This window comes from Schistocerca cancellata, unplaced genomic scaffold (assembly GCF_023864275.1).
Source record: "Schistocerca cancellata isolate TAMUIC-IGC-003103 unplaced genomic scaffold, iqSchCanc2.1 HiC_scaffold_1151, whole genome shotgun sequence".
Lineage (NCBI taxonomy): Eukaryota > Metazoa > Arthropoda > Insecta > Orthoptera > Acrididae > Schistocerca > Schistocerca cancellata.
In genome coordinates, this window is record NW_026047150.1 from 2,938,294 (window position 1) to 2,950,818 (window position 12,525).

Below are 12,525 nucleotides of genomic sequence, written 5' to 3' on the forward strand. Positions count from 1 at the left end.
AGAGCTCGGTTCGTGCCAAATCTTAAGGTCCTAGGTCAACTACAAGGCAGCAAAAGCGGCCAAAAATTGAGTTTTCAAAAACTAAACATGACTTGCTGTGCTCCATACTTGTCGACTGCAACAACTTTGATGCTTCAATTACGTACAGGGTGGTGCGCCCGCAAGGCTCATCACGCCATTTTAATTGCCAGAAGATAAATGTAAACGTTTCCGATAGAAATGCGTCCATTGTGACGATTTGCAGTTACGTCATTTCGAAAACAAATGTATTAAACGTAAGATTTTCTGCGGTTTTTTCTACACATTACCACTTCTGGCTTTTTCTTGTGTAATGTGGCTACCAGAGCTCGGTTCGTGCCAAATCTTAAGGTCCTAGGTCAACTACAAGGCAGCAAAAGCGGCCAAAAATTGAGTTTTCAGAAGCTAAAAGTTGACTTGCTGCTCTCCTTACTTGCCGACTGCAACAACTTAGATGCTTCAATTACGTACAGGGTGGTGCAGCCGCAAGGCTCATCACGCCACTTTAACTGCCAGAAGATAAATGAAAACGTTTCCGATAGACATGCGTCTATTGAGACGATTTGCAGTTACGTCATTTCAAAAACAAATGTATTAAACGTAAGATTTTCTGCGGTTTTTTCTACACATTCCCACTTCTGGCGTTTTCTTGTGTAATGTGGCTGCCAGAGCTCGGTTCGTGCCAAATCGTAAGGTCCTAGGTCTACTACAAGGCAGCAAAAGCGGCTAAAAATTCAATTTTCAAAAACTAAAACCTGATTTGCTGTGCTCCTTACTTGTCGACTGCAACAACTTACATGCTTAAATTTCGTACGGGGTGGTGCAACCGCAAGGCTCATCACGCGACTTTAACTGCCAGAAGATAAATGTAAACGTTTCCGAGAGAAATGCGTCCATTGTGACGATTTGCAGTTACGTCATTTCGAAAACAAATGTATTAAACGTACGATTTTCTGCGGTTTTTACTACACATTACCACCTCTGGCTTTTTCTTGTGTAATGTGGCTGCCAGAGCTCGGTTCGTGCCAAATCTTAAGGTCCTAGGTCAACTACAAGGCAGCAAAAGCGGACAAAAATTGAGTTATCAAAAACTAAAACTTGACATGCTGTGCTCCTTACTTGTCGACTGCAACAACTGAGATGCTTAAATTACGTACAGAGTGGTGCACCCGCAAGGCTCATCACGCGACTTTAACTGCCAGAAGATAAATGTCAACGTTTCCGATAGAAATGCGTCCATTTTCACGGTTTGCAGTTACGTAATTTCGAATACAAATGTATTAAACGTAAGATTTTCTGCAGTTTTTTCTACACATTACCATTTCTGGCTTTTTCTTGTGTAATGTGGCTGCCAGAGCTCGGTTCGTGCCAAATCTAAAGGTCCTAGGTCAACTACAAGGCGGCAAAAGCGGCCAAAAATTGAGTTTTCAAAAACTAAAACTTGACTTGCTGTGCTCCTTACTTGTCGACTGCAACAACTTAGATTCTTAAATTACGTACAGAGTGGTGCACCCGCAAGGCTCATCACACGACTTTAACTGCCAGAAGATAAATGTAAACGTTTCCGATAGAAATGCGTCCATTGTGACGATTTGCAGTTACGTCATTTCGAAAACAAATGTATTAAAGGTAAGATTTTCTGCGGTTTTTTCTACACATTACCACTTCTGGCTTTTTCTTGTGTAATGTGGCTGCCAGAGCTCGGTTCGTGCCAAATCTTAAGGTCCTAGGTCAACTACAAGGCAGCAAAAGCGGCTAAAAATTCAGTTTTCAAAAACTAAAACCTGATTTGCTGTGCTCCTTACTTGTCGACTGCAACAACTTAGATGCTTCAATTACGTACAGGGTGGTGCACCCGCAAGGCTCATGACGCCACTTTAACTGCCAGAAGATAAATGTAAACGTTTCCGATAGAAATGCGTCCATTGTGACGATTTGCAGTTCCGTCATTTCAAAAACAAATGTATTAAACGTAAGATTTTCTGCGGTTTTTTCTACACATTCCCACTTCTGGGGTTTTCTTGTGTAATGTGGCTGCCAGAGCTCGGTTCGTGCCAAATCTTAAGGTTCTAGGTCAACTACAAGGCAGTAAAAGCGGCCAAAAATTTAATTTTCAAAAACTAAAACTTGATTTGCTGTGCTCCTTACTTGTCGACTGCAACTACATAGATGATTAAATTATGTACAAAGTGGTGCACCCGCAAGGCTCATCACGCAACTTTAACTGCCAGAAGATAAATGTAAACGTTTGCGATAGAAATGCGTCCATTGTGACGATTTGCAGTTACGTCATTTCGAAAACAAATGTATTAAACGTACGATTTTCTGCGGTTTTTTCTACACATTACCACTTCTGGCTTTTTCTTGTGTAATGTGGCTGCCAGAGCTCGGTTCGTGCCAAATCTTAAGGTCCTAGGTCAATTACAAGGCAGCAAAAGCGGACAAAAATTGAGTTATCAATAACTAAAACTTGACATGCTGTGCTCCTTACTTGTCGACTGCAACAACTTAGATGCTTAAAATACGTACAGAGTGATTCACCCAGAAGGGTCATCACGCGACTTTAACAGCCAGAAGATAAATGTCAACGTTTCCGATAGAAATGCGTCCATTTTCACGGTTTGCAGTTACGTCATTTAAAATACAAATGTGTTAAACGTAAGATTTTCTGCAGTGTTTTCTACACATTACCACTTCTGGCTTTTTCTTGTGTAATGAGGCTGCCAGAGCTCGGTTCGTGCCAAATCGTAAGGTCGTAGGTCAACTACAAGGCAGCAAAAGCGGACAAAAATTGTGTTTTGAAAAACTAAAACTTTACGTGCTGTGCTCCTTACTTGTCGACTGCAACATCTTACATGCTTAAATTACGAACAGAGTGGTGCACCCGCAAGGCTCATCATGCGACTTTAACTGCCAGAAGATAAAAGTAAACGTTTCCGATAGAAATGCGTCCATTGTGACGATTTGCAGTTACGTCATTTCGAAAACAAATGTATTAAACGTAAGATTCTCTGCGGTTTTTTCTACTCAATACCACTTCTGGCTTTTTCTTGTGTAATGTGGCTGCCAGAGCTCGGTTCGTGCCAAATCGTAAGGTCCTAGGTCAACTACAAGGCAGCAAAAGCGGCCAAAAATTGAGTTTTCAAAAACTAAAACTTGACTTGCTGTGCTCCTTACTTGTCGACTGCAACAACTTAGATGCTTAAATTACGTTCAGAGTGGTGCACAAGCAAGGCTCATCACGCGACTTTAACTGCCAGAAGATAAATGTAAACGTTTCCGATTGAAATGCGTCCATTGTGACGATTTGCAGTTACGTCATTTCGAAAACAAATGTATTAAACGTACGATTTTCTGCGGTTTTTTCTACACATTACCACTTCTGGCTTTTTCTTGTGTGATGTGGCTGCCAAAGCTCGGTTCGTGCCAAATCTTAAGGTCCTAGGTCAACTACAAGGCAGCAAAAGCGGCCAAAAATTGAGCTTTCAAAAACTAAATCTTGACTTGCTGTGCCCCTTACTTGTCGACTGCAGCAACATAGATGCTTAAATTACGTACAGAGTGGTGCACCCAGAAGGCTCATCACCCGACTTTAACTGCCAGAAGATAAATGTAAACGTTTCCGATTGAAATGCGTCCATTGTGACGATTTGCAGTTACGTCATTTCGAAAACCAATGTATTAAACGTAAGATTTTCTGCGGTTTTTTCTACACATTACCACTTCTGGCTTTTGCTTGTGTAATGTGGCTGCCAAAGCTCGGTTCGTGCCAAATCTTAAGGTCCTAGGTCAACTACAAGGCAGCAAAAGCGGCCAAAAATTGAGTTTTTAAAAACTAAAACTTGACTTGCTGTGCTCCTTGCTTGTCGACTGCAACAACTTAGATGCTTAAATTACGTTCAGAGTGGTGCACAAGCAAGGCTCATCACGCGACTTTAACCGCCAGAAGATAAATGCAAACGTTTCCCATAGAAATGCGTCCATTGTGACGGTTTGCAGTTACGTCACTTCCAAAACAAATGTATTAAACGTAAGATTTTCTGCGGTTTTTTCTACACATTACCACTTCTAGCTTTTCTTGTGTAATGTGGCAGCCAGAGCTCGGTTCGTGCCAAATCTTAAGGTCCTAGGTCAACTACAAGGCAGCAAAAGCGGCCAAAAATTGAGTTTACAAAAATTAAACTTGACTTGCTGCGCTCCTTACTTGTCGACTGCAACAACTTAGATGCTTAAATTACGTTCAGAGTGGTCCACAAGCAAGGCTCATCACGCGACTTTAACCGCCAGAAGATAAATGTAAACGTTTCCCATAGAAATGCGTCCATTGTGACGGTTTGCAGTTACGTCATTTCGAAAACAATTGTATTAAACGTAAGATTCCCTGCGGTTTTTTCTACACATTGCCACTTCTGGCTTTTTCTTGTGTAATGTGGCTGCCGGAACTCTGTTCGTGCCAAACCTTAAGGTCCTAGGTCAACTACAAGGCAGCAAAAGCGGCCAAAAATTGAGTTTTCAAAAACTAAAACGTGACTTGCTGTGCTCCTTACTTGTCGACTTCAACTACTTAGATGCTTAAATTACGTACAGAGTGGTGCACCCAGAAGGCTCATCACAGGACTTTAACTGCCAGAAGATAAATGTAAACGTTTGCGATAGAAATGCGTCCATTGTTACGATTTGCAGTTACGTCATTTCGAAAACAATTCTATTACACGTAAGATTTTCTGCGGTTTTTTCTACACATTGCCACTTCTGGCTTTTTCTTGTGTAATGTGGCTGCCAGAGCTCGGTTCGTGCCAAATCTTAAGGTCCTAGGTCAACTACAAGGCAGCAAAAGCGGCCAAAAATTGAGTTTTCAAAAACTAAACATGACTTGCTGTGCTCGATACTTGTCGACTGCAACAACTTTGATGCTTCAGTTACGTACAGGGTGGTGCACCCGCAAGGCTCATCACGAAACTTTAACTGCCAGAAGATAAATGTAAACGTTTCCGATAGAAATGCGTCCATTGTGACGATTTGCCGTTACGTCATTTCGAAAACAAATGTATTAAAGGTAAGATTTTCTGCAGATTTTTCTACACATTACCACTTCTGGCTTTTTCTTGTGTAATGTGGCTGCCAGAGCTCGGTTCGTGCCAAATCTTAAGGTCCTAGGTCAACTACAAGACAGCAAAAGCGGACAAAAATTGAGTTTTCAAAAACTAAAACTTTACTTGCTGTGCTCCTAACTTGTCGACTGCAACAACTTAGATGCTTAAATTACGAACAGAGTGGTGCACCCGCATTGCTCATCATGCGACTTTAACTGCCAGAAGATAAATGTCAACGTTTCCGATAGAAATGCGTCCATTGTGACGATTTGCAGTTACGTCAATTCGAAAACAAATGTATTAAACGTTAGATTCTCTGCGGTTTTTTTCTACTCATTACCACTTCTGGCTTTTTCTTGTGTAATGTGGCTGCCAGAGCTCGGTTCGTGCCAAATCGTAAGATCCTAGGTCAACTACAAGGCAGCAAAAGCGGACAAAAATTGAGTTTTCAAAAACTAAAACTTGACTTGCTGTGCTCCTTACTTGTCGACTGCAACAACTTAGATGCTTAAATTACGAACAGAGTGGTGCACCCAGAAGCCTCATCACGCGACTTTAATTGCCAGAAGATAAATGTAAACGTTTCCGATAGAAATGCGTCCATTGTGACGATTTGCAGTTACGTCATTTCGAAAACAAATGTATTAGACGTACGATTTTCTGCGGTTTTTTCTACACATTACCACTTCTGGCTTTTTCTTGTGTGATGTGGCTGCCAGAGCTCGGTTCGAGCCAAATCTTAAGTTCCTAGGACAACTACAAGGCAGCAAAAGCGGCCAAAAATTGAGCTTTCAAAAACTAAAACTTGACTTGCTGTGCCCCTTACTTGTCGACTGCAGCAACTTAGATGCTTAAATTACGTACAGAGTGGTGCACCCAGAAGGCTCATCACGCGACTTAAATTGCCAGAAGATAAATGTAAACGTTTCCGATAGAAATGCGTCCATTGTGACGATTTGCAATTTCGTCATTTCGAAAACAAATGTATTAAACGTAAGATTTTCTGCGGTTTTTTCTACACATTACCACTTCTGGCTTTTGCTTGTGTAATGTGGCTGTTAGAGCTCGGTTCGTGCCAAATCTTAAGGTCTTAGGTCAACTACAAGGCAGCAAAAGCGGCCAAAAATTGAGTTTTCAGAAGCTAAAAGTTGACTTGCTGTGCTCCTTACTTGCCGACTGCAACAACTTAGATGCTTAAATTACGTACAAGGAGGTGCACCCGCAAGACTCATCACGCGACTTTAACTGCCAGAAGATAAATGTAAACGTTTCCGATAGAAATGCGTCCATTGTGAAGATTTGCAGTTCCGTCATTTCCAAAACAAATGTATTAAACGTAAGATTTTCTGCGGTTTTTTCTACACATTACCACTTCTGGCTTTTTCTTGTGTAATGAGGCTGCCAGTGCTAGGTTCGTGCCAAATCGTAAGGTCGTAGGTCAACTAGAAGGCAGCAAAAGCGGACAAAAATTGAGTTTTCAAAAACTAAAACTTTACTTGCTGTGCTCCTTACTTGTCGACTGCAACAACTTAGATGCTTAAATTACGAACAGAGTGGTGCACCCGCAAGGCTCATCATGCGACTTTAACTGCCAGAAGATAAATGTAAACGTTTCCGATAGAAATGCGTCCATTGTGACGATTTGCAGTTACGTCATTTCGATAACAAATGTATTAAACGTTAGATTCTCTGCGGTTTTTTCTACTCATTACCACTTCTGGCTTTTTCTTATGTAATGTGGCTGCCAGAGCTCGGTTCGTGCCAAATCGTAAGGTCCTAGGTCAACTACAAGGCAGCAAAAGCGGCCAAAAATTGAGCTTTCAAAAACTAAAACTTGATTTGCTGTGCCCCTTACTTGTCGACTGCAGCAACTTAGATGCTTAAATTACGTACAGAGTGGTGCACCCAGAAGGCTCATCAAGCGACTTTAATTGCCAGAAGATAAATGTAAACGTTTCCGATAGAAATGCGTCCATTGTGACGATTTGCAATTACGTCATTTCGAAAACAAATGTATTAAACGTAAGATTTTCTGCGGTTTTTTCTACACATTACCACTTCTGGCTTTTTCTTGTGTAATGTGGCTGCCAGAGCTCGGTTCGTGCCAAATCTTGAGGTCCTAGGTCAACTACAAGGCAGCAAAAGCGGCCAAAAATTGAGTTTTCAGAAGCTAAAATTTGACTTGCTGTGCTCCTTACTTGCCGACTGCAACAACTTAGATGCTTAAATTAAGTTCAGAGTGGTGCACAAGCAAGGCTCATCACGCGACTTTAACCGCCAGAAGATAAATGTAAACGTTTCCCATAGAAATGCGTCCATTGTGACGGTTTGCAGTTACGTCATTTCGAAAACAAATGTATTAAACGTAAGATTTTCTGCGGTTTTTTCTACACATTGCCACTTCTGGCTTTTTCTAGTGTAATGTGGCTGCCGGAACTCTGTTCGTGCCAAATCTTAAGGTCCTAGGTCAACTACAAGGCAGCAAAAGCGGCCAAAAATTGAGTTTTCAAAAAGTAAAACCTGACTTGCTGTGCTCCTTACTTGTCGACTGCGACAACATAGATGCTTAAATTACGTACAGAGTGGTGCACCCAGAAGGCTCATCACGCGACTTTAACTGCCAGAAGATAAATGTAAACGTTTGCGATAGAAATGCGTCCATTGTTACGATTTGCAGTTACGTCATTTCGAAAACAAATCTATTACACGTAAGTTTTTCTGCGGTTTTTTCTACACATTCCCACTTCTGGCGTTTTCTTGTGTAATGTGGCTGCCAGAGCTCGGTTCGTGCCAAATCTTAAGGTTCTAGGTCAACTACAAGGCAGTAAAAGCGGCCAAAAATTTAATTTTCAAAAACTAAAACTTGATTTGCTGTGCTCCTTACTTGTCGACTGCAACTACATAGATGCTTAAATTACGTACAGAGTGGTGCACCCGCAAGGCTCATCACGCAACTTTAACTGCCAGAAGATAAATGTCAACAGTTCCGATAGAAATGCGTCCATTGTGACGATTTGCAGTTACGTCATTTCGAAAACAAATGTATTAAACGTAAGATTCTCTGCGGTTTTTTCTACACATTACCGCATTTGGCTTTTTCTTGTGTAATGTGGCTTCCAGAGCTCGGTTCGTGCCAAATCTTAAGGTCCTAGGTCAACTACAAGGCAGCAAAAGCGGCTAAAAATTCAGCTTTCAAAAACTAAAACCTGATTTGCTGTGCTCCTTACTTGTCGACTGCAACAACTTAGATGCTTAAATTTCGTACAGGGTGGTGCACCCGCAAGGCTCATCACGCGACTTTAACTGCGAGAAGATAAATGTAAACGTTTCCGAGAGAAATGCGTCCATTGTGACGATTTGCAGTTACGTCATTTCGAAAACAAATGTATTAAACGTACGATTTTCTGCGGTTTTTTCTACATATTACCACTTCTGGCTTTTTCTTGTGTAATGTGGCTGCCAGAGCTCGGTTCGTGCCAAATCTTAAGGTCCTAGGTCAACTACAAGGCAGCAAAAGCGGACAAAATTTGAGTTATCAAAAACTAAAACTTGACTTGCTGTGCTCCTTACTTGTCGACTGCAACAACTTAGATGCTTAAATTACGTACAGGGAGGTGCACCCGCAAGACTCATCACGCGACTTTAACTGCCAGAAGATAAATGTAAACCTTTCCGTTAGAAATGCGTTTATTGTGATGAATTGCAGTTCCGTCATTTCAAAAACAAATGTATTAAACGTAAGATTTTCTGCGGTTTTTTCTACACAGTACCACTTCTGGCTTTTTCTTGTGTAATGAGGCAGCCAGAGCTCGGTTCGTGCCAAATCGTAAGGTCGTAGGTCAACTACAAGGCAGCAAAAGCGTACAAAAATTGAGTTTTCAAAAACTAAACATGACTTGCTGTGCTCCTTACTTGTCGACTGCAACAACTTTGATGCATCAGTTACGTACAGGGTGGTGCACCCGCAAGGCTCATCACGCCACTTTAACTGCCAGAAGATAAATGTAAACGTTTCCGATAGAAATGCGTCCATTGTGACGATTTGCAGTTACGTCATTTCGAAAACAAATGTATTAAACGTAAGATTTTCTGCGGTTTTTTCTACACATTACCACTTCTGGCTTTTTCTTGTGTAATGAGGCTGCCAGAGCTCGGTTCGTGCCAAATCGTAAGGTCGTAGGTCACCTACAAGGCAGCAAAAGCGGACAAAAATTGAGTTTTCAAAAACTAAACATGACTTGCTGTGCTCCTTACTTGTCGACTGCAACAACTTTGATGCTTCAATTACGTACAGGGTGGTGCACCCGCAAGGCTCATCACGCCACTTTAACTGCCAGAAGATAAATGTAAACGTTTCCGATAGAAATGCGTCCATTGTGACGATTTACAGTTACGTCATTTCGAAAACAAATGTATTAAACGTAAGATTTTCTGCGGTTTTTTCTACACATTACCACTTCTGGCTTTTTCTTGTGTAATGTGGCTGCCAGAGCTCGGTTCGTGCCAAATCTTAAGGTCCTAGGTCAACTACAAGGCAGCAAAAGCGGCCAAAAATTGAGCTTTCAAAAACTAATACTTGACTTGCTGTGTTCCTTACTTGTCGAGTGCAGCAACTTAGATGCTTTAATTACGTACAGAGTGGTGCACCCAGAAGGCTCATCACGCGACTTTAATTGCCAGAAGATAAATGTAAACGTTTCCGACAGAAATGCGTCCATTGTGACGATTTGCAATTACGTCATTTCGAAAACAAATGTATTAAACGTAAGATTTTCTGCGGTTTTTTCTACACATTACCACTTCTGGCATTTGTTTGTGTAATGTGGCTGCCAGAGCTCGGTTCGTGCGAAATCTTAAGGTCCTAGGTCAACTACAAGGCAGCAAAAGCGGACAAAAATTGAGTTTTCAAAAACTAAAACTTGACTTGCTGTGCTCCTTACATGTCGACTGCAACAACTTAGATGCTTAAATTACGTACAGAGTTGTGCACCCGCAAGCCAGAAAATAAATGTAAACGTTTCCGATACAAATGCGTCCATTGTGACGATTTGCAGTTACGTCCTTTCGAAAAAAAATGTATTAGACGTAAGATTTTTTGCGGTTTTTTCTACACATTACCACTTCTGGCTTTTTCTTGTGTAATGTGGCTGCCACAGCTAGGTTCGTGCCAAATCTTAAGGTCCTAGGTCAACTACAAGGCAGCAAAAGCGGACAAAAATTGAGTTTTCAAAAACTAAAACTTGACTTGCTGTGCTCCTTACTTGTCGACTGCAACAACTTAGATGCTTAAATTACGTACAGGGTGGTGCACCCGAAAGGCTCATCACGCGACTTTAACTGCCATAAGATAAATGTAAACGTTTCCGATAGAAATGCGTCCAATGTGACGATTTGCAGTTACGTCATTTCGAAAATAAATGTATTAAACGTAAGATTTTCTGCGGTTTTTTCTACACATTACCACTTCTGGCTTTTTCTTGTGTAATGTAGCTGCCAGAGCTCGGTACGTACCAAATCTTAAGGTCCTAGGTCAACCACAAGGCAGCAAAAGTGGCAAAAAATTGAGTTGTAAAAAACTAAAATTTGACTTGCTGTGCTCCTTACATGTCGACTGCAACAACTTAGATGCTTAAATTACGTACAGGGTGGTGCACCCGCAAGGCTCATCACGCGACTTTAACTGCCAGAAGATAAATGTTAACGTTTCCGATAGAAATGCGTCCATTGTGACTATTTGCAGTTACGTCATTTCGAAAACAAATGTATTAAACGTAAGATTTTCTGCGGTCTTTTCTACACATTACCACTTCTGGCTTTTTCTTGTGTAATGTGGCTGCCAGAGCTTGGTTCGTGCCAATTCTTAAGGTCGTAGGTCAACTACAAGGCAGCAAAAGCGGCCAAAAATTGAGTTTTCAAAAACTAAAACTTGACTTGCTGTGCTCCTTACTTGTCAACTGCAACAACTTAGATGCTTAAATTACGTACAGAGTGGTGCACCCGCAAGGCTCATCACGCGACTTTAACTTCGAGAAGATAAATGTTAACGTTTCCGAGAGAAATCCGACTATTGTGACGATTTGCCGTTACGCCATTTCGAATACAATTGTATTAAACGTAAGATTTTCTGCGGTTTTTCTACACATTACCACTTCTGGCTTTTTCTTGTGTTATGTGGCTGCCAGAGCTCGGTTCGTGCCAAATCTTAAAGTCCAAGGTCAACTACAAGGCAGCAAAAGCGGCCAAAAATTGAGTTTACAAAAATTAAACTTGACTTGCTGTGCTCCTTACTTATCGACTGCAAGAACTTAGATGCTTAAAATACGTACAGGGTGGTGCACCCGCAAGGCTCATCACGCGACTTTAACTGCAAGAAGATAAATGTTAACGTTTCCGATAGAAATGCGTCCATTGTGACGATTTGCAGTTATGTAATTTCGAAAACAAATGTATTATACGTAAGATTTTCTGCGGTTTTTTCTACACATTACCACTTCTGGCTTTTGCTTGGGTAATGTGACAGCCAGAGCACGCTTCGTGCCAAATCTTAAGGTCCTAGGACAACTACAAGGCAGCAAAAGCTGCCAAAAATTGAGTTTTCAAAAACTAAAACTTGACTTTCTTTGCTCCTTACTTGTCGACTGCAACAACTTAGATGCTTAAATTACGTACAGGGTGGTGCACCCGAAAGGCTCATCACGCTACTTTAACTGCCATAAGATAAATGTAAACGTTTCCGATAGAAATGCGTCCATTGTGACGATTTGCAGTTACGTCATTTCGAAAATAAATGTATTAAACGTAAGATTTTCTGCGGTTTTTTCTACACATTACCACTTTTGGCTTTTTCTTGTGTAATGTAGCTGCCAGAGCTCGGTTCGTACCAAATCTTAAGGTCCTAGGTCAACCACAAGGCAGCAAAAGTGGCAAAAAATTGAGTTGTAAAAAACTAAAATTTGACTTGCTGTGCTCCTTACATGTCGACTGCAACAACTTAGATGCTTAAATTACGTACAGGGTGGTGCACCCGCAAGGCTCATCACGCGACTTTAACTGCCAGAAGATAAATGTAAACGTTTCCGAGAGAAATGCGTCCATTGTGACGATTTGCAGTTACGTCATTTCGAAAAAAATGTAGTAATTGTACGATTTTCTGCGGTTTTTTCCACACATTACCACTTCTCGCTTTTTCTTGTGTAATGTGGCTGCCAGAGCTGGGTTCGTGCCAAATCTTAAGGTCCTAGGTCAACTACAAGGCAGTAAAAGCGGCCAAAAATTGTGTTTTCAAAAACTAATACTTGACTTGCTGTGCTCCTTACTTGTCGACTGCAACAACTTAGATGCTTAAATTACGTACAGGGTGATGCACCCGCAAGGCTCATCACGCGACTTTAACTTCAAGAAGATAAATGTTAAC